The sequence below is a fragment of the Marmota marmota genome, unplaced genomic scaffold (genome assembly GCF_001458135.2).
Source record: "Marmota marmota marmota unplaced genomic scaffold, marMar, whole genome shotgun sequence".
In the NCBI taxonomy this organism is placed as follows: domain Eukaryota; kingdom Metazoa; phylum Chordata; class Mammalia; order Rodentia; family Sciuridae; genus Marmota; species Marmota marmota.
Window position 1 is genome coordinate 37,870,351 of NW_026000211.1, and position 23,982 is coordinate 37,894,332.

General features: G+C 30.9%; 1 long non-coding RNA gene across 1 annotated transcript in view; it reads left to right on the forward strand.

Moving 5' to 3' along the window:
- The first annotated feature begins 1,560 nt into the window (after positions 1–1,560).
- LOC125612866 overlaps positions 1,561–23,982 on the forward strand; it is a 26,958-nt gene continuing 4,536 nt past the window's right edge. Inside the window, exons 1-2 of the long non-coding RNA XR_007343341.1 lie at positions 1,561–1,572; positions 13,329–13,335. This is a non-coding gene — a long non-coding RNA (uncharacterized LOC125612866). The remainder of the gene's footprint in view (positions 1,573–13,328; positions 13,336–23,982) is intronic.

The following is a 23,982-nucleotide window of genomic DNA, read 5'->3' on the forward strand; positions in this document are numbered from 1 at the left end:
TAATTATTATCATGCAATCAACATTGTTATAAATCATAATAATATATGCGGTAATATTATCAGACTTATATATTTAATTGGTAGAGAAGCATTTATTTCTTTACTTTTGCTCCCTAATTTCAAATATGATCTTCATTTCTAAAGTAAAATTACTGAAAAGAAACTATTTTATTCTAAAAGTCTTAACTACCTACAAAAATGTATTTATTGTGCATGTGAATGAGGAAATAATTCCAGGACCCAATCACCACCTGGTTCTTTTTCTTTCAAAAATGTGTTTTTAAATATTTTGAGAATAGTTGTTATTATGGATTTTGTTTGTTTATTTGGGTCTTAGGCCAAATGGCTGAGGAATGAGGAGAAAAAAATAAAACAAAAGAGTAACAGTTAACTAGTAACAACATATATCCATAAAATTTTGAAATAAACAACATCTGATTTAACTTGCTTTATTAGAAATTCAAGTACCTATGAAAATATCTAAAAATATCTAAACTCAATTTTTCAACACAATGATCAAATAACTATGCAATAGAGATATTAAAAGTGAATTTGAGGGATCATTTTAAAATTTTTGAGTAACTGCTTAAGAATATGAATTCACACCCCAGAAAGAATAGATAGCTCAACACTACATCTTACTCATTTCAAATGCGTGTTTTCTCATAATAAAGTTGGAGAAAGATAACACCAGCATAGAAAAAAAAATCACCTATTAGTTTTTCCTTACATCGTTTAATCTCTACTCTTCATTCAGTTGGGTACTTCTTTAACTAAAGAAAAATATAAGTTAAGTATACAATACATTTGAATCTATATATTTATGTGTGTGGGTTTTGAGTTTAAGATAGTGAAAATTTGTGAAATCCAAATAAAATGAAATAAAAAGACATATGCTATCTTACACTGTATTTAGGAATTACTTTCTTTTTTAGTTCTTTTTCACAAAGCATTAATTCAAGCTATTCCAGGTATTTTACAAATAGTTTGCCTCATAATATGAATATATTAATTACAATTTCTACTTTAGTGTCTTATTATTATATTTTAATTGTCTAGATAAAAGATTGAGTTTAGAAAGGTTTTGCAAATTATCAAAGAATGTAGTGATTGTGATAGAGAAAGAATTAAACCAATACTCATGGTATATAAATCTAAATCTGCAGTGAATTACAATTTTTACTAAAAGGCATTATTACTCCTTTATAATTCATAAAATAAATAACAAGATAATAGACTTCAAATATGTTGGATAAACTCAAACAAGGAACTATTTGAAATGGTCTTTCAAAAATTACTGAAACATTGTATATTTAGGACATAAAGCTCAGTTTAATTTATACCATACTGTTTATCATTATATATTATTGTTGTCGTAAGTCTAATTACATGACCTTTTACTCTACAACTAGGTATCTATGGCAGAGTGCTACATTAAACATCTTCAAAAACATATATTTTGATATAAGTATGCTTATATAGTTTTCTATCAGACTGGTCATGAGATTAGTTTTGACCAATCTTGCATTAACATGCTCCATTCAGAGGCTTGATAACTGACTGCACATTGGAGTATATATCCTAAATACTCTTTTGAAGTTCTGAATTACTATTTATAGATGTACAACAATCTTATTGGGAAATCCACCTGGAAAAAATACTCGCTCCAAATTTTCCAGCTATCCAAGATGAGATTCCTAGAATACAAAGAGGACATCTTGAACATTCCTGGAGCAGAAGATCCTCCATTGAAGGATCATGCAGGAGAAAAAAAAAAATTAGTCTAAGCTTTGGAGAAATCTCATGAAGTAATAGATAATGAATAATAGAATTACTTTCCATATGTAAATAATTGTTTATGTTTATTCATATTTATTCTAATTTTTTTGGTCCACCATTTGAAAATTATATCATGTTCTTATTTATAGAAGTGCATTAATATCCTTGAAATAGATACTTTATTTAAGTTTTCAGAATTTGTTTTATAAAAGTGTCTTCATTTGAGTACTTTTAGAATGATAACTTATGTTGACCATTATTAAGCCTCTTCACTTTGAAGATGATATGTCACAGTGTGATTGCATCACTGTCTTGACTGCTTATATATACACAATAGAATGTTACTCAGCATTAACACAGAACAAAATCATAGCATTTTCAGGTAAATGGATGGAGTTGGAGACTATTATGCTTAGTGAAGTAAGCCAATTCTAAAAAAAAAAAAAAACAAATGCCAAATGTTTTCTCTGATATGAGGATGCTGACTCATAATGGGGATGAGCGGGGGGTGGGGGGAGCATGAGAGGAATGGAGGAAGAAAGGACCAAAAGAGGGAAAGGACAAGGGGTTAGGAACCACACTGGAATGAGATGGTCATCATTACCCTAAGTACATGTATGAAGACACAAATGGTGTGGATCTACTTTGTGTACAACAAGAGACATTAAAAATTGTGTTCTATATGTGTAATATGAATTGAATTGCATTCTGCCATCATATATAACAAATTAAAATAAATAAATAATTTAAAATTTTTAAAAATCGTGATTTTTTATAAGTCACCTTTCTCACTAGTTCTTTTTAAGATATCACTTTTTCCTTGTTCCTTTTTTATACTTTCACCATAATACTTTGGTGTATATTTTTCTTTCTTTTTTGCTTGACATTTGTTTTCCTTCATTTCAACATATGATATAAATTCTGGACATCTTCTTATCATGGTATCATTAAAATTTGCTCCTCCCTCATTCCATTTCTCCATTTCTTTTATAAATTTAATTAATGTATAGCAGAAGTTTCAATTCCAATCTCTATTCTCAATGTCTATGTTTCATATTTTCCTTACTTTATTTATAAAACATTTTTTAATTAAAACTCACCATTTACTAACTGCTTGTTCTAATTTTTAATGGTGAATATTCTCTGGTTAACTCACTCAATTTGATATGATATATATATACACACATACACTCTCACACAAACACACATATATGTGTATATATGTATATGTGTGTATATATATATATATATATATATATGCACATACACATGTTTCTTCAGAAATTTATTTCTTTATCATATGTTCATTGCTGCATTTAATACTCTTAAAAATGTTTTCAACTTAATTTGTCTTTAAATATTTTAAATATTGATTTTTTTTTGTCTTTCATATGCCCAGTGCATTTCCTGATTATTACTAGCAATAGCTTATTTAAGAAAAATTTATGAATTTTTATTTTATACACACAAGTAGCTGATACCAATCCTTAGGTATATTGATTGGCCTAGGATGAATATAATTTCTATCCAGAGAGTTTTGTTTTTGTTTACACAATGTTGTTTCCAACTACCAATTTCTTCCATTTAACCTTCTATTCTAATTATATTTTAAAAACCTTTCCTAACACCTCATTTAGAAAGAAATATTTTTTTTAATTAACAGATAATAATTACACATCTTTGTGGGACACAATGTGATGTTTTGGTACATTTATATATTGTGTATTGGTGAACTCAGGATACATAGTTCATCCATCCTCAAACATTTATCATTTCTATGTAATGAGAACATTCAAAAACCTCTTTTTCACTACTTTGAAATGTAAAACATGCATTGTTAACTATAATCACCCTTCTGTTATATACCACTAGAACTTATTGAGAAATAAGATAAATCTGGCTGTGATTTAATTGGCTATTATTAAAAAGACAAAAAAAGTGATAAACACTGGCAAGGAAGTAGTGAAAGGAGTACTCCTATGCACTGTATTGGGAATGTAAATTAGCATGACCAGTATTGAAAGCAATATAGAAATTTCTCAATAATTAAAAGTAGAATTACAATATGATGCAGCAAATCCACTATAAAGAAAATAAATAAGTTAATCAAAAAATACTTGAACTGTGTTTATTGCAGCACTATTAAAAATAGCCAACATATGGAATCAACTGTGTTATTAATCAAATTTTGAGTTTTGGATTTTCCAGACCATGTGAACAATGTGTGGTTTTTATCTGTTTATTATCAATGATATTTCTAAGCTCAGAGTGTTATGGTTGAGATCATACAAGTTTTCTATAATCTGTTTCTTTACCTTGGGCTTTTTATGTGATATTCTCCCACATCTAGCAAAGGCACAGAATTATGCATCTTATTTTTATTGCAGGTGGACAAACATAGATATTTATGCTTTTATATTTCAAATGCCAAATAAAATCCCTAAGTTTTGTGTTATTTTTTGTTTGGTTGTTTTTTTTTTTGTTGTTGTTGTTGTTGTTGTTTTGTTTTTTTCCTAAGCTTTCTTATCATTCTGGCTTTATGCTACCTCTGTATTAATCTCCCTGCCTCTTTTTCCTTTACTTTTCTTTGTGTGGGCTTTGCTATTCCTGGCTGTTCATGTTCACTGATATCATGTTCACTGATATCATGTTCACTGATATTTGTCTAGTATCACTGTGTTTATATCAGGATGTTTTCCAAATAATTATGGGTACCATATTGTCTGAAATACTATCCTTCCATTTTTTTCCCTATTATCACATTATATTTTGTATATGTTTGGTAACATTTAGTTATAGCAGGTTGTCTTAGATTTTGACCAGCAACATACTCTCTATATTAAAAGTTTTAGTCATTATTTTACAATGCATTCCTACTTAAATATTTATAGTTTACTATACTAGGCCAGGAGTTGCCTTATATATCTCATGTTTACCACATCTCCTGATTGCATCAAGGAGTCCAGTGATTGGCTTATAACATCTAGATTTGTGTAAGTAGATTTTGGCTATTATCATAATGACAGAGTGAATTAAGTACAAATATCTCAGAATGGATACTTGTTGTTAAACCACACATGACTCTGTATGAGTGAGCATGTGTATATACTCATACATTCTTGTGATAAGTGGAAACATTAGATCAGGTTCATACACACCACGGGAGTCATGAAGTAGTAAGTATATTATGTAGTTCATGTATAAGTTCTTAGACTTTAATAAAAATTATTAAAAATTAGGGCCCCACATTCTATTAGGATACCTATGAAAGTCAGTCCAAATTGTCATGAATAATGTAATAGATGAAGTAGCTTGGGAAGAAATTTATTTTCTCTCATTTCTGGAGCTGAAAAGTCAAGATAAAGATGTCAGTATGATCAGGATCTGATGAGGGGTTTCTTTCTGCCTTATGAACAACCTCATCTCTTAGTGTTCTTCTGTGGTCCTTTCACACTTTGTACTGCAATAAGGAAAAAGTCTATTAATTCTCTTTTTTAATGTTATTATCTTCTCAAAAGGACTACACCCTAAAGTCCACAATTAAACTTAATTACCTCCTAAAGTCTCCGGTTCCAAATACAATCACATTAGTTAGTAGGACTTCAACATATGAATTCTTTTTACTATATTTCTGTCTGATGTTAGGTCAAAATGAAAATTTTCAAGAAAAAGAAAAAAGAAATTTTTTTATATTTTAGATAATGTTTCTCCCACTTTAATTTTAGACATCAATACATGGAGTTTGCACTTACAAAAATTTAAAAACTTTCCTTGGAACTTCTATATGTGGACAATAAGTAACTAATCTTCTAAACCACATACCTGCAGTCAAAAGCTTGGTGAGTGAGGAGAACATTTGGACTCTATGCCTTTCCCTATGACTTATCTTTCCCTGATTGTTATCACTTTAGAAACACTTGGCAAGGGAGAAGTTATGTGAAGCAAAATCTCCAGTGGTTTTTACTTTAGAAGCATGATAAGAGAGTTAACTGATACCAACTACTAAATTTTAACTTTGGGACTACCAGAGGATAATCCCTTCTCAATTTTTTTGTTACTGTGAAACCACCACTTATCTGTCACCTCAAATGGGGTTATTTTTTCTCTCATCCTTCTCCTCTATCAAAAATATTAAATTTGTTCCCAAACCCTTTTCATTTGCCTGTGTTATTTATTTTATATGCACTTTTGACTGCACAGCTTTCTCATTGGGAACATTCTAATCTTTTTCTTTCTTTTGGGTACCATCCCATTTCCAACAGTCTCATCCACATAATTATATCAAAACTGAATTGATAAATTATTTACTGTTAGTACAATGTAGTTTTTTTTTTCTTTTTTGTTTTACCTTAGTGTTATTTCTTTGATTTGATTTTCAAAACATTTTTTTTAATGAGGACTAAATCTTCTATTTCTCTGGAAACATTATGCAAATATAGAGCAAGTACTATCTAAATATTGATCAAGTCATTCAAAGATAATGGAGTGTCTTTGTATATCAGCTAATATTTCTTCACATGGAAGATATAATACTGATCTTTTCAACCTGGCCTTGCAGAAGGAATAGAAAGAGACTAATACATTAAATATATGCTTAAATGAGACAATTTCAGACTGTGAAACACATTATAAAGGAAATTAAAGTGTGATTAAGCAGTGTAATTGATGTGTATCCCAGGTCAAGGAAGATTGACTTAGATTGGTCAATTCTGGAAACCTGTAACTGAGAAATGAATGACCAAATGATGCATTTGGCTGTGAGAACGTTTGGTCACATAATTTCAGGCAGTCAAGACCATGTGCCCATGGGAAATGTGAGAACGATTTTGATATTGGAAGAGAAACAATAGAAATGTTACTAAATTTAGTGAAAGATAAATAAAATTATGATATAGGCAATAGGAGTACTCTAGTAGCAATGGGAACACAATTAAAATTTTGCATTGGGGAGCATCATACACCAATTTTTATTTTTTAACTCTCCAACTCCTGGATGCAAACATTTATTATAAGGAGAAAAAATTTGGATCAGAGAAATGTTTAGATAATTACAATAATGTAGGTAAATGAATGTAGCTTGGGTTTTTTGGGGGGTGATCAAAGTTAATGCCAAGATCATGTCAAATGTGAGCTGTGAGTGAACTTCCATGCATGGTATCAGGTAATGTGTGGGTCTGATGCACAAAAGAGATACGAAAAAGGCTAGAGACATATTCAGGAGTTATTGAAAAATACATGGTGATTTTATTATCTTAATTTTAAATGTGTATTCCCACATATTTATGGGGTGCAGTGTGATAATTTAACATACAAGGTGTAATAATCAAATTTAGGTAACAAAAGGTATTTTTAGTAGTCTTTCATTTCCTCAGTACAAACAAGTAAATATAAATATATATTGCTCAATTATTATAACACACACTGATCCTTATGTATGTTTCCACAATTTGTTTTTCAGAAAGTAAAATTTATTAAAAGCTTTTATTTAAAAATTAAACATTTTTAATATCCTAAGGGTATTTCAAACTAGTATTTTGAAACTGGAAGTTATTCTCTCAATAATATTCTTCAATAAAAACCTAATTTAAGATAATATTCATGAAAAAAAATCATTATACTTTGATTATTTACAAATAAACATTTTTCAAAAATTCATTTCATTTTATTTTGGATTTAAAAATAAACAACAAGCATAAATAAAGAGGAATCACAGATAAGAAGGTAGTTTTATCTGGCAACTCTTTGTTCAGATTTTTTACAATCTTGACACAAATCAAAGCTAGAACTCAGAGACTATTCTACAAGTATTTTCTCTCAAGTCCCATTGGCTGAATTGTGGCTGGTAATGGACTGTAAAAGGAAAGCCAATTTGCCCCTTGATGGAGATTACTGTACCAAATGTAGCAAAGAGCTTTAGAAAATGTGACACGCATTCTATTCAACAGTGAAAGAGTCGATTAGTTTCCTAGTTTTTCTTTTTTTGCAATGGAAACAGGTCTTGCTTGTTAATTCTCCTTAAACTTATACATCAGTTTCTTGGTATTGTTGCTTATTTGTAAACCTGTAGAGTTGTACTTAAAACTGTGCATAATTCTACATGTTTTAAAATTCTAATTTATTAGTAAATAATTATTTTATAAACATAACTAGATGAGTTTAAAATCTGTTGACACAAAGATGATTATAAATATAAATGACTTTTTGAAGAGTACATTATTTTTCAGCATTTCTAAATTTCTATTAAAAAGCAGAAATTTATTTCATAAACTTTCAGTATTAACTCATCATGTTATAGCCATTCCATATCATTAATAAATGTGTAGATCTTTTATTTTTAATGTATCATATCATAAAAATGTAAATTACATTGACATATATGACCATGATGTAAAATTATAAGCCAAATCAGCAGATAAAATATAAAATTAAAATTTATCCTTACTATTTTTCCATATAATTTAATATATTAATTTTTTAATCTACCTCTGAAGCGCTTTTCCAATTTAATTATGGAAGTAAATGAGTATCGTATTAAAAATTTAATTAGCTAAATAATTTATTTAATTAAGGTAAATTTATGGGAATTATAATTCTTACAAAAAATACTTTGTTTTGCTGTGATTTTATTGGGGGAAACTAATTTGATAAAAATGAACTTACAACAGAATTCTGATAATATGAGTTAAAATCACATTTATACAATTTGACTTATAAGGTATCGTATTTTTGTATGCCTACAAAAGTTATCATTTTAGTAAATATCTATATTAGAAATGTGATGTGATATTTTAAATTAATTAAATATCTTATGTGTAAAATTTTAATAAAGTAATGCAAAGAAAATAATTTTATTGAATTTATTCTGAACTATACATATAATATTAATACCAATTTGAGTATAACCTGGGGTTCACAGAATATTAAAGTTTGGTATTGTCTTAAAGAAATATTAAGTTCCAACTGCTTAACTATTTTAAGATTCCTGATATGAAAATAGACATTCACACTTCTTGAAGATTTAAAAAACCACAAAAGTCATTATTAGTTATAATTTACCAGAACATTCATTTCATTTATTCAGCAGATAACTATTGAGTGCTTCAGGTAGGCACTTGTTTTGGCATTGGGGAAACGAGAACAAATTAATACGGTTCCTTTGTAAAAGATACACCATATGTGAACAAATACAGGATGGCAAACTCTACATGAGGGGGCCTGGGGCACAGACTCTGTAGAGATATACCTCTAACAAAGAGTTTTAGTGGTAACACTTGAGTCACTAATGTTCAGTAGTGTTTATTATTCCAAGATTGACAGAAAAGAAAAAGAAAATACTGGCAATTATAAAATTACACAACCTTAAGGGAAAATGCAAATATTGGCCATTGCTGGCATACAGGACACTAGGAACAATGACTCACAGTAATGTTGAAGATGTAGTCAAAGAGAATTTTATGAAGGCTATTATTATTTTCTCAATTTTTGAATTTGGAGGATTCAGACCATCATTTTTGTAAATCATTCAATTTCTTTCATTGCTGTATTCTTTTGATAGATCCATCAAGATGTAATTTTTCCTACAATAGTAATTCACTTTCATTTGTTAAAAATTTTAAGCTCACTTTAATAATATTCCGACTCTTGTAATTAATGTATAAACATTATGAAATATCAAATTAATTTTTAAACATTTACCATTACTGTATTTTTTGATAATTAATAGATTTATTCTTCACTAGTAGGGTTTTGTTTTTATGGAATACAATATTCTTGGACGCAAATGCATAGTTTAATCTGAGTCCAACTTTCCCCCATTGTCCAATATTTAGGAAAAATTGCCTTAGACTGAATTTATAAATCTTCTAATGTATACATTTCTTCTGTATCTTATGAGGTAACTCTCTTCCCATTCTTCTCCTTACTTTTGGAGGAAGAACATTCTGGTAATATATGCTGTAATCTGGGGAAATTAAGTCTTCCATTTTAATTTTCCAACATAATTATGTTTTTATATTTATTTAATTAAAACATTTTAAAATTTAGGAAAAAAATGGCTAACATAACCAATTTTGAAGACATATTTATGAGGGAACATAACTAATAAGAATGATAAATAATAATTATTGCAATATGCCTACAGATGAAACAAAAATTACTCTCTCCTACTTCACTGAATTACATCTGCCCCTGCAGGTTCTTGTGTTCAAGTCTTAGCTCTATGTTCTTAAAAAATGTGAAAATATTTGAAGATACACTCTTTAAAAAGGCAGTGAAGATAAAAATAGGGAAATTATGTTCAGTACTAATCAAATGTGACTTGTGTCCTTATAAGAAGAAGCCATTAAGACATACAGAGACCCACCAGAGATGTGCAAGCACAGAATGAAGACGAACCACTTTGTAGCACAGGGGGAAGGCAGTCACCTTTCAAGAAACCAAGGAGAGAACACTCAAAAGTAACTAACACTCAAGAGTAACTAACCTTGATTTCACATCTGTCCCCCAGAACTGTGAGAAAATACGTATCTGTGGTCTGAGCTACCAAGATTCTGGGATTTTGTTAAGCAGTCAGTGAAAACAAATGGCATCTCTCTTACATGCAAAAGAGAAAAAAATTAAGAAAATAATTCCTCCTGTTGCAATTGAAAATTGGAAAAATACATGAAAATACAATTCACAGAAAATACACAACTATTTCTCAGACATGTGAAAAGTTGCTTCAGCTCAATCATCATAAAAGTTATGTACATAATGACTGTTACCTTCCATAATCTCATCATTCAGATTGGCAAAACAAACAAATAAACAAACAAAAAACCCAAAATTGGGAAACATAAGATATTTTGAATACATCAGTTGTTTCTAGCAACTATGAAGACTATGTGACATGCTTCTAAGACAATCGTAAGTTCAGTAGGTGGTTTTAGTAATAAATATTATTCAAACTCCACTGTAGAGTGCACCTTTGCCCCTTAACTTTTTCAAAAGTATATAAAACAAATGAAACTGGGTAAAATGTCATCAAGAACACAAATAACAGTCTATTCTGGGCCCTGAAATTTTCTGTACAATATTTTTAAAATCAAATGGCCACTGTTTAGTTCATCCACATCTGTTAGTGTTTGTCTTTTTCCTGGTCTGGAACTGGAAGACCCACAATTTGTCTCATTATTACTTAGCTACAGGTCTAACCAGCATTTCAAGACTGTCTTCAAAAGCATCAAGATAGTTTTGACCTTTCGTAGACCCAGCAGATAAATCCTCATCAGGACACTTTCCTCACACATTCCCTAGGGCAGGCCCTTTAAAAAAGTGTGCCCTTACACTTGGAGACAGGTAATAAAATACTCTCAGATTTGTCCCAATGGAACTGCCATTTCTCCTTTCCCCATTGTTCACTTTTTTCTCTTTCTTTACTTTTCCTCTCAAAATAATCACCTGAAAAGGGGTGGGGGAGGGGGCTGTCAGAATGCCAGTGATGGTCAAAGCCTTGTTTCCTCTTACTGACAAACTCACTGGGTCCAGCAATAGCCCTCTAGAAAGTCACATTTCTTCAGATCTGAAGACTCTCTGTGTATCATATTTCCTCCTCAACTTTTCTTCTGTATTAGTCATAAGCAATGATAAATCATATGGGCATAGTTTTACTTATTTCTGAAAAGTATATGTTCATAAAATTTTCATATACAATAACTGAATGTGGTGGTACTCACCTGTAGTTCTAGCAGGTGGCTATAGAAGGAGAATGGCATAAGCCCAGGAGTTCAATGTCAGCTAGGCAAGATAATGAGACCCCATTTCTTAAGAAAAAAAATTTTCTCATATATATATATATATATATATATATATATATATATATATTATATGTATATAAATATAAAATAAAACATAACATCTTGGAGCTTCTAGAAAAGTATCTCTTATCTTTGTGTAAAAGAACATGTCCTTATGTGGATCATTTATGTTTACTCTCACAACAGCATATCATTGCTTTTTACCATACATTATGGATTCTAAGTAATGAGTAATGTGATAATTATCATTAAGTGACTTTCATATATATGTATGCATTAAAACACAAGACCCAGAATTTATGCAGCTTAAAATATCTGAATTATCTCTTCTGAAATTTCTATTTAATATTCTGGGACTGTGATTTACTACAAGTAATTTAAACCATGGAAAGTGAAACTGTAGATAATGGAAAATTACTGTACCTGATTCATTTAATTGTAATAAAAATGTATGATAATTTGGGTATCAAATTCACTTTGTTTCTAAGATTATATTAGAATAATATAGTTTGATGTTTGCTAATTAAATAAACTATCTCATTAGCATTGACCAAATAGGATTATTTTTAAAATAACAATTTTAAAAAAATATATTTTTATTATATTTTCATAGCATTTTTTAAAAAAAAAATCTTCAAAAGCTGTGCATATTATCAAGATCATAATAAAATAACAATGCACAAATATTAAATACTTTCTTAAGATACAACCTATAGAATGGGAGGAAATAATTGCAAATCATAAAAAGATGACTATCCAGCCAAATGCAATGACACACCTCTGTAATCCCAGTGGCTCAGGAGGCTGAGGCAGGAGAATCACAAGTTCAAGGCCCACCTCAACAATTTAGGAAGATCCTTGGTAAGCTAACAAAACCCTGTAACACAATAATTGTTTCTTTTTAAAAAGGCTGGGAATGTGACCTAGTAGTTAAGCACCACTGCATTCAATACTCACTATCAAAACAAACAAACAAACAAAAAACCATAAGGGAGTCAAGTCAAACAACTCAACAGAAGTACAGTAAATAAACCACTTAAAAAATGGGCAAAGAACCTTAAGAGACTTTCTCAGATGAAGATATACAGCCAGCATAGTTTTGCATGCAATTACAAAGTACCAGGAGACTGAGGCAGAAGTTCGTAAGCTGGTGACCAGTCTCAGCAACTTACCAAGACTTTTAGCAATGCAATAAGATCTTCTCTCAAATTAAAAAAAAAAAAAAAAGTAAAAGTTAAAAATAAAAAGGGTTGGGGTTGTAGTTCAATGATAGAGCATACCTGAGTTCAATCCCCAGAATAAGAAAAAAATGAAAAGAAGAATCAACATATGTTTAGATGAATGAATAAAGAAAATATGACATATATATCTTTATAGATAATGGAATAATATACAAGCATAAAATTGAATAAAATCTTTTCATTTGTTTCAATGTGGATAAGCCTGTAGACACTATGTTAAGTCTGAACCACAGTGTCTCTCTTCATTCTAGTGCTCAGCTTGTATATTGTTCTACTAGGGTGAACAATAACAAATGATATATTGGCATTTGATTTTAATATTTTAAAAAGGAAAGGAAGAGGAAGAAAGGCAAAGGAATGAGGAAAAAATGGGGTACAAGAAAAAAGAGAGAAGGATTGAGGGAAACTAGTAGTGAAAGATTATATTGTGTTTCATACATATTTCATAGTTAAAGAATTGTAGGTTTGTGGACTGGGGATCTGTAGACCAGAAAGACTTAGGAGTGGAAGGGAGAAACACTGTGGCCCACAGCAGAGTGGCAAGGTATAAGCAGATTAAGAAAAATGACTTAGGGTGCAGAGCAAAGCATCTGAGGCAAGAGGACCCGCACAGGCATTGCATGGTGGGAATGTATGCTAGACTAGGGACTCAGCCTGCCAGGATGAAGCATGAATTCACACAAAAGTGTGGCCATTGGTGTGGGTTCCAATACTCTGAACAAGTTATGGAGATCTCAGATTGTGTTTTCAGGGAGCTAAAATCAAGTAGGTTGGAATATGTGTAATGTGCTCAAAGGTGTTTTCAGTGGATATATATATATGTATATATATATATATATATATATATATATATACACACACACACACACACACACACACACACATGAAAACCCCAATATATATGATATATTTTATGGCCATTAACAAATAGCAAGAGTGTGTATAGCTGTTCTATTAGCAAGGGCTTTGAATATTACCTAGATTGTAGTAGAAGCTATTAGATAGCTTACAACAGGAGTGTAATAAGATTAGATTGACATTTTTGTTTCCAAATAACAATCTGCCTCAAGGGGAATGAATGTATGGTAAGGGCAAGACGAAAGAGTGGAAGAAGAGTTAGGTGAGGGAAAACGGTAATTTGGATGTGGTTATTTGAAGCATAGATGACTCAACTTGCATTTAGGATATATTTTATTTGTATTTGACATGTTTTTGCAGTAAATACATGATCATTTTTGCCTTTGGAATACTGTTTCATATAAGAACAGAGAAGAGAAAAAAAGAAAATACCAACTATTTTCACATTTTCCTAGATATATGTCTAGGCTTAGGAACACATTCAAGTATTTGGAATGTGTATTTTACTTTTTCATATCCTTATGATATCTTTTCACATAATTAATTTCTTATATTCACAGGCATAATTTTTCCTCATGCTACCCCAATTTCCTCTTTGTGACATCAAAGTAAAAATAAAAATAAAATCTCCAGGTATCAGTTTGTTTTCTCTGTGAAATTTCTCAAAACATCCATTATTTTCAGGAAGAAAATGAAATAATCACATTAACAAATATATAAGTAGTAAGAAAATAATTTTCTTAAATTTCTGAAGGACTGAGAGATCAATACTCCTTCTTATAATGTTCTTATTTACTAAATATTAGGAAAAGATCCTGGCCTTAAACAGAATGGCATGGTGCAAACTAGCTATAATTAATAAGTATTGAAAGAAAACAATGAAGCTGGGCTCAGTAGCTGTAATTGCATCTACTCAGGAGGCTGAGACATAGGGATCACAAGTTTAAGGCCTGCCTGGGAAAATTAGAGGGACTGTATTTCTAAACAAAAAATAAAAAAAGGGTTGAGGATGTGGCTCAGTGACAGAGTGGCCCCAATTTCATTTCCCAATACTACAAAAAGAAAAAAAGAGAAAACAAAGTGGACAATGATACTTAATGGATCAAACAAGATAGGTCACTTCACAGAGAATATCAGACAACATGAGCACCAGCAGAGTCATGTCAGTTTGTGTTTCCAAGTCCCAGGGGTTGCACTGTGGTCACAGATAGCTATTAGGCACATACTATGCCTTTCTTTTCTTTTTTTTTTAATTTATTTGTTTTAATTACTTACACAAGAGTACAATGACCTTGACATATCATACATTTCAATCAGTTGGGATATAATATCTCATTTTCTGAGTATACAGTTTGCAGAATCACATTGGTCATACATTCACATATATACACACAGTAATAATAATGTCTGTTTCATTCTCCTATCCTTCCTATCTCTCCAACCTCTCCCCTCCCCTCCCATCACTTCTCTCTACCTAATCTAGGGTAATACTATTCTTTTTATTTTTTTTCTCACATCTTCATACATGTATTTTGTATAACAATGAGGGTCTCCTTTCACCATCCATGCAATTCCCTTTCTCCCTTCTTTTCCCTCCCACCCCTCTTCCCTATGAAGAGGTAATCTTCTTCCCATGCTCTCCCTCTCTTCCCCATTTTGAGTCACCCTGCTTACATCAGAGAAGATATTTAACAAAAGAGGTGAAAGATCTATACAATGAAAACTATAGAACCCTAAAGAGAGAAATAGAAGAAGACCTTAAAAGATGGAAAGATCTACCTTGCTCATGGATAGGCAGAATTAATATTATTAAAATGACCATATTACCAAAAGCACTATACAGATTCAATGCAATTCCGATCAAAATCCTAATGGCATTCCTCACAGAAATAGAAAAAGCAATTATGAAATTCATCTGGAAAAATAAGAGATCCAGAATAGCTAAAGCAATTATAAGCAGGAAGAATGAAACAGGTGTTATCGCTATACCAGATTGTAAACTATACTACAGAGCAATAGTAACAAAAACAGCATGGTACTGGCAACAAAACAGGCTGGTGGACCAATGGTACAGGATAGAGGACATAGAGACTAACCCAGAAAACTACAACTACGTTATATTAGACAAAGGTGCTAAAAGCATGCACTAGAGAAAGGATAGCATCTTCAACAAATGGTTCTGGGAAAACTGGAAATCCATATGCAACAAAATGAAATTGAATCCCTTTCTCTCACCATGCACAAAAGTTAACTCAAAAGGGATCAAGGATCTAGGAATTAAACCAGAGAGTCTGTGTCTAATAGAAGAAAAAGTAGACCCTAATCTCCATCACATGGGGATAGGCCCCAATTTCCTCAATAAGACACCTATAGCACAAGAATTAAAACGAAGAATCAATAAATGGAATGAATTCAAACTAAAAAGTTTTTTTTTCTCAGTAAGGGAAATAATATGTGAGGTGAATAGGGAGACTACATCCTGGGAACAAATTTTTATCCCTCACACATCAGATAGAGCTCTAATCTTTAGAGTATACAAAGAACTCAAAAAGCTAAACACCAAAAAAATAAATAACCCAATCAACAAATGGGCCAAGGATCATAACAGACACTTCTCAGAGGAGGATATACAATCAATCAACAAATATAAAAAAAAAATGCTCATCATCTCTAGCAATCAGAGAAATACAAATTAAAACTACTCTAAGATACCATCTCACTCTAGTAAGAATGGCAGCTATGATGAAGACAAAGAATAACAAGTGCTGGCGAGGATGCAGGGAAAAAGGTATACTCATACACTGCTGGTGGGACTGCAAATTGATGTAGCCAATTTGGAAACAGTATGGAGATTCCTTGGAAAGCTGGGAATGGAACCACCATTTGACCCAGCTATTTCTCTTCTTGGGCTATACCCAAAAGACCTAAAAACAGCATACTACATGGACACAGCCACATCAATGTTTATAGCAGCACAATTCACAATAGCTAGACTGGAGCCAACTTAGATGCCCTTCAATGGATGAATGGATAAAAAGGAAAAGTGGCATATATACATAATGCAATATGACTCAACACTAAAAAAATAATAAGATCATGGCATTTGCAGGGAAATGGATGGCATTAAAGCAGATTATGCTAAGTGAAGTTAGCCTATCCCAAAAAAACACATACTATGCTTTTCAGTGAAGCTCAGAAAATTTGTCACTTTTGTAGGAGGCAATAAGCAAGGCTGTCTCCTTTGTCTAAACAAAAACATACAGAAGCACAAAAACTCAGACAGGACTAACCTTCCAACATTCCTCTGTATGTGTGTATATGTGTGTATTAAACATCAGAAGAAGGAAGTAACTAAAAGCATTTGAGAAATGTGAGGTAGAATTTTTCCCCAGCTAGTTGTGTGAGTCTTTACTCAGCATTCTATAGCCAAGTTAGACATGATTTTAAACATTCTTCACTTCACTAATCTAAATTCAGAGAGTTTTAAAACTTCAAGTTTTCAATTTGTTTTGCTTTTTCTTATTTTCTCTCATTTTGTTTTGGTCTCTTAATTGCTCCCATAGAGACAATGGGAGTTAGGGAGGAGAATTTATGGAGGGGAGTGTGGTAGGGAAATCCTGAGTTTGGGTGGGAAAGAGAATATGAGGCCAGTGTCCAGGTGGCTTGGGGAATGGAGATGATTGCAGCTGCTTGTATTTCACATACTGATAAATCAAGTCCTTCCAGCATTCATAAACTAGAACAATACTTTTTTATATATAAATAGTAGTAGCTCCCTCTGCATACAAAGGCATGAAGCTTGGAGTATATTTTCAGCTGCTTTGTCTTTTTTCCTGTTAATGTGATCTTGCTAAAGCAAGGAAGCTGAATGAAAAAGATAAAACATGTAACAAAAATGCATATGCCTACTACTCTATAGTCCTGCTAAAAGTGTTCTTTGTCTTTTCTTAAATTAAAATGCCAATTCTACTCAATGAATTCAATATACACTGTTTGTTTAAGAAGGCAAGCATTATTTCATACTTTAGTAGTTAAAACACCTGTACAGGAACACCCAGCTAACCAGAAGAGGTTAGTTTATAACAAAATGTGCTAACACCTGGTCCAGGAACCCTGAAGAAATGAGATATCATTATGAAAACTAATTACGCCAAGTTTTTTTTTGAAAAAAAAGTCTCAAAAGTGAACCTGAAACAAACTTATCTATGATAGCAGCTGTATCAGTAAACTATTTTGTGGCATATCCAGTAAAATGAGAATTCGGTCTCTAAATTGGAAGAAAGCCCCCACAAAAGCTAAATGTTATTCTCATTATAAATCAAATTATAAACCACAAAGATTCTCCATGGCCATTTATGAACAATGATATACATGTGTATGCACACATATACAGGTGTTCACACACACACACACACACACACTCACATGTAAAGAAAGATCAGCTTGGGAAAGATGTTTACTTGCTTTATGGCGTTTAAAAGATTTGACTCAACCAGAGTAAAACTTAGAATAATGTAAGTGGTATTTCCAAATGATCCAAATAATTCTGACCATAAATTCACAAGAAAAACAGCTTATAAGGTCTGAATCAAACACGAAAATAATGAAACATACCAACTTCCATTTTAATTTTGACCACATAGCATATTTGCTACTTGTGTAATGCAAGCAGAGCAATCTTCAAATATAAAGATAGCATACTTAGATCCATTATGCTTACTCAGAAAGATTGTCTCTAGAGTGTACCAGCTATTCTAAGTGAAGAAGCTTTCAAAGATGATAAGACCAATCATTTCCTTAGTGCACAGAAAATTGTAACATCTATGATACTGTGCCAGATGTTGAATATATTAGATGCTACTTGTGAGTAAATTACTTTCCAAAGGTAAATAAAACAATTTTAAAAACAGAACAGCATTTTCAAATCATTCATATTCTTAATAAATGAAGGAACAATATTTTTTAAAGTAGCAAATTCATTTTAATGCAACAGAGCAACAGGATATTTAAGTGTCAAGCTGTCTGTGAATCTTTGTGACTGCTTATAAAAATAAGTGTGCATTTTCATAAAAAAGGTATATAAAAACCAAACGCAAGAAAAAATCCCAGATTCCTCAAGGTACTATTATGAAACTGTATTTGTTTTCCAAAGTACATAAAATTATATCTTGTTTCAATGGAAAATTTGGTGATTCAAAACTATAAATTATCATGAAATATTTTTACATATGCTAACATGTATTTTCTGAAAAATAGAAATGCTTATATCAAGAAATTTATAAAGAGAGGAACTTTGAGGAAATAAGGACATTAGAATGAGTAGTAGACATGGATAGCATATGATATGGAGATAAAATTGAGATTAATAATTCTAGAAGTTAAGTGGGTTCATGAAATCATAAACTTGTTAACTGAAATCACATAGATCTTACCCACATGTTGTAAAAATAGGGAGAGAGAAATGACAAATTTACCTAAAAGAATTGATTAATGACAATGGAGGAAAGGAATGCTGAGTTTACTTTTTTATAAAACTGAAATATAGAAGTTAGATTGATCATAAATATGGTTCAGTTTTATATATGGGGACTGCAGATAGAAGAAAAGTAAGAAAATATAGACAGGAGATCTCATTTTCGTATAAGACAGAATCTGTCCACTAGTCCAGCCAAAAAGGTCTGGGTACCCCAAGGTGATAAGCATTTCAGATGACTTTGAGTCAGCTTGCACATGCAAGCAGCCCTATTCATACAATTTTATTTATTCATCCTTTATGTTATGCTGTTAGTCATATTTGTATATTGTTTTACTAGTGAAAAAGTTCTGTCAATTGTACTTGTAAGTCCTTTGCAAAATTCATGAGAGTAAAGCAGCATTATCTAAATTCCTTACAAATAATAATAATAATAATAAACAACTTTGAAATGATAATTGATTTTACCCTATTTCACATGAAATTGATTGACCAGCTGGTGACTTACAATTGCAAAAAGAGTTATTCATAATGTAATACATAATATAAAGAAGTAATAAGTTTGCACTCAACAATAGCAAACACAACCAATTCAAGATACTTTCAAATTTATGAGTGGGGGAAACTTATAACAGGAAATGAAGATTTTAGGAATTTCTCCACACAGATAAATGGCAAATGTTTAAGGAAGTAGAAGTGTTTAGCTCCTTGATTTGATTGCATATTGTATACATATATAATATAATTATACTGTACTCATAAATATGTCCAATTATTATGTCAATTAAAATACATATAAAAATAAAAAATTCTGATCTGAAACAAAAATTTACTAGCATATCAAGGAAATCTTAGAAGAGAAAAACTGTTTGTTTTCACCATCCTGTCTTTCCAAGTGCCAAAATGTGAGTAACCACAGCAAAACTTTTTTTTTTCCTTGAAGCTGTTATTTCAAAATTGTTAATATTTGGTTGATTCACTGCTGGTTTCACTATTTGTTTAATTACTAGAGATGAAAAGAAGACAGCAAATTTGTCGAATACTTCTTGAAGTTTTAGGGGCTGAGTTAAAATTTACAGGCCACAGTAATTTAAATCAATGACTGTGATTGTAATAAAATTTTAAAATTACAACAAGAGTTAAGTCTATATAGAAATTTGGGATATTAAACTAGTACATTCAATATATATAGTTATCAAAAATGAAAGTAGAATGGAAAGATGGGAGAAATTTAAACCTTTACAAGATGTTTATAAGTTAGTTTAAGATTCTTACAAATCTGTATTCCCTTCAGTATAGCAACATAGGTCTCAATGTAGTAAATTGAGTATACTTAATTTTATATTATTAAATAGCTCTATTGTGATCCTCAATTTGGACTTATTTTTAGAAAACAACCAAATTCTTTATTCATCACCAAACATGATACAAACTAGAGTAATTTATTTATAAACATATAGAACATTGAGTTATATAAGCATACAATGTCAGTAATATTACAACCAAGATTGAAATACATAAAATCATTTAAGTGGTTAATAATTTCATTATTATATATCCCTGATGAATGTAATTTTAAAAGGAGTTTTCCTGTGAGGTACTCTTTCAAAAATCTAAACCCCCAGTCTGATAATAAAATGATAACCACTAAACACAAACCAAGGTTTGTTCTAATAAATACCTTACTAATACTTATTGTCTCTTAAGCTTTCAAGATCATGAAAAGCAAGTAGAGAGTAAGGAATTAGCACAGAAGGGAGGAGATATGAGGAATAAATCTGTTGTGGTCTTCTTCATTATGTATCAGATGACAGAAAAGATAGTGGAAATCTGGAAATCAGAATAAAGTTTGCAGTTTTAGAATGTTTGACTAATTAATATTAAAAATCTTACTTTTGTCAAATGCATCATGGTTATTGATATTCTTGCAATAGTATAGATTAAAAGAAAAGTATTGGGAAACTCTATTATCTTACTATTTTTGCAATTTTTCATAAATTTGAAAGTATTTCAAAATAAAGAGTCAAATAATATTAACAAATAAGCTTTATCTTGAGGGAAATATTAGACTGGTTGTTTGAAAATATCTGCTAAATAACTATGCTGTCACTTTTTTTGTCACTGATCAAAATATCTGACCACAACAAATTAGAGGAGGAAAGATTTATTTCAACTCATGGTTTCAGAGGATTTGGTGAAAGGTCAGCCAGCAATATGGCAGAAATTTTACAGAAGAAGGGCATAACAGAAAAACTGCTCAGCTCATGACAGCCAGAAACCATAGACAGAGAGATGAGATAGAGATGAGATAGAGATAGAGATAGAAAGAGATAGAGATAGAGATATATAGAGAGAAAGAGAGAGAGAGAGAGAGAGAGAGAGAGAGGGGGAGAGAGAGAAAACAAGGAACCACCAATAAGATATAGCCCCAGGAGGGACTGAGGCAGGAGGATCATGATTACAAAGCCAGCCTCAGCAATGGTGAGTCATTAAGCAACTCAGTAAAACTGAATAAATAAATATTTATTTATTTATTGTAGGAATGTGTTTATTTATTGTATGAATAAATAAATGAATAAATAATAAACATACCTGTAGTGATCACATTCTTCCTTGAGCCTTACCACAGCTACCTACAATTAAAACTCAGTCACCCATTCAAATTATAAATCCATGAAATATGTTAATCCACTGTTGAGGTTACAGCTCTGACCATTGCCAGCAAACTCTATCTCTGAATCTTAATGCATTAAAGAAAGATCATGCTTTCAACACATGAACTTTCTGGAGAACATTCTAGATCTAAACCAAAGTAGTAACCTAAGAATGAGAGTTCCTGTCATCAGTTAAAAATATTTTCAACTTAGAGATAGTTGTACATTTATAAAAGAAAAATGAGTCGTATACATTACCTTTGACATTTTTTCATATAGTTAAAGCACCTCTTTAAATGCAAAGACTGACATATTTCAAAATTCTCTGTTTCTACCTCCCTCCTTCCTTCTTTTAAATAAACTCAACAGCAATAAGATGACCTGTATAAATAGCATATTTATAAATTCAGCTTTTATATGTAATAGTTTGCTTGTTAATAATATAATAATACGTTTGCCTAGATTGTTTCCTATATATCTTAGAATGATTTTTAAAATAAAAGCTAAGAAGTATTTTTCCTAGTCAGTAATTATACATATTTGACTTTGTTACAAACATTGAAACTTTTTGTCACAAACATTGAACTTTTGAAGAAGTCATTTTCTTTTGAAGATGTATCTCTCCTAATGTATCATTCATTTAATGACTTGCCTCCCAAATTTGTTTTTTTATTCACTTTTCTATTGATGTAGAAATTTCAAGTAACATGGTAAAATCAGCTGAAAACATTAAAAATTTCATACAACTTCATGAAAAGTCTCTCATGCTATGTAATTTTTTTAATATTTGGTTCTTATAAATATCAAAGATATTGTCTATGCATCTTCAAAAATTATATTTGGAAAGGTATACTTGGGCATATCTTATTATCCCATCTACTTTGGAGGCTGAGGCAAGGGGATTGTAAATTGGAGGCCAGTCTGGGAAACTTAGTGAGAACTTGTCTCCAAATAAAATTTTCATAAATGTCTAGGAATGTATGTCAGTGGTAGAGTACTTGCTTAGAATGTGCAAGGTCTTGTTCCAATCCCTAGTACTCAACAAATATGACAAAACAAAAAGCTTATTTGCTGAAAAATTAATGCTATTTTCCCTAGCATACTAACTGTAGAAGTATTAGCTGGGTTATTTTTTTTAGCAGGAAAATACATGAATTTTCTTTTATGTAATTTTAAGTAAATAATGTTAAAAGGATCTTCCCAATACATGTGGGGTTCTGCTCTACCCACTCATGGCTTAGCCTGAAACTTATAAAGAACATTCTAAACATTATATATAAGTTTTTATATTTATTATATATAATAAATTTCAAATACCTTTAATTATTGCATAAAAAATATTTAAATTGATTTCCTATTTTGTATGTTTTAAAATTTTTTGTTGTTCTAGGAAATCCTTTAGCATCATTAGCCATTATCTCAAAGAAAAATAAATGTCAGGTAAGGTTAATCATCAATGATAATTGATCCAGCTCTATATTTAATGTAATTTAATAGTCATTTATGACTGTGTGTATATCAGTGTATGAGTTTATCACTCTTGCTTTTACTAAGAATTTCATTAAAAAATAAATAATTTCAAATTTCTTCGAGAACAACAAATTCTTTTAAATAAAACCAAAAATTTGGTAAATTAAAAGTTGAATCTTTATCAATTCAATATTCTAGTGGTATAAACTTAATTGAAGTTTAATGTCTCCATTTAGAGAAGTATATCTATACTAATAGCACAATCATAATATTGAAATAATTGCTTTTTTATGTTGTACAAAACTTAACTGAAAACTGTAAGATCAGAAATAGAAGTCATAATCTTACCATGTGTAAAAGATTACATCTCCGTGTGTAAAAAGTTCTTTTATTAGTTTCAGAGTCATAAAATACTTATCATGATATAAATGAAGTGGGGCATAAAATTTTGGTTTATGAAGAAATCCATTTTGGGCCCTATCCATGTGTCTTTTATAAAGTCAAACATTGCTGGCATGGTGGCACATACTTCTAATCCTAGTGGATTGAGAGGCTGAATCAGGAGGATTGAGAGTTCAAACCCAGCTTTAGCAAAAGTGAGGAATAAGCAAATTTCAGTGATACAAAATAGGGCTGGGGATGTGTCTCAGTGGCTGACTGCCTCTGAGTTCAATCTCCAGTACTTCCCCCATCAAAAAAAAAAAAAAAAAAAC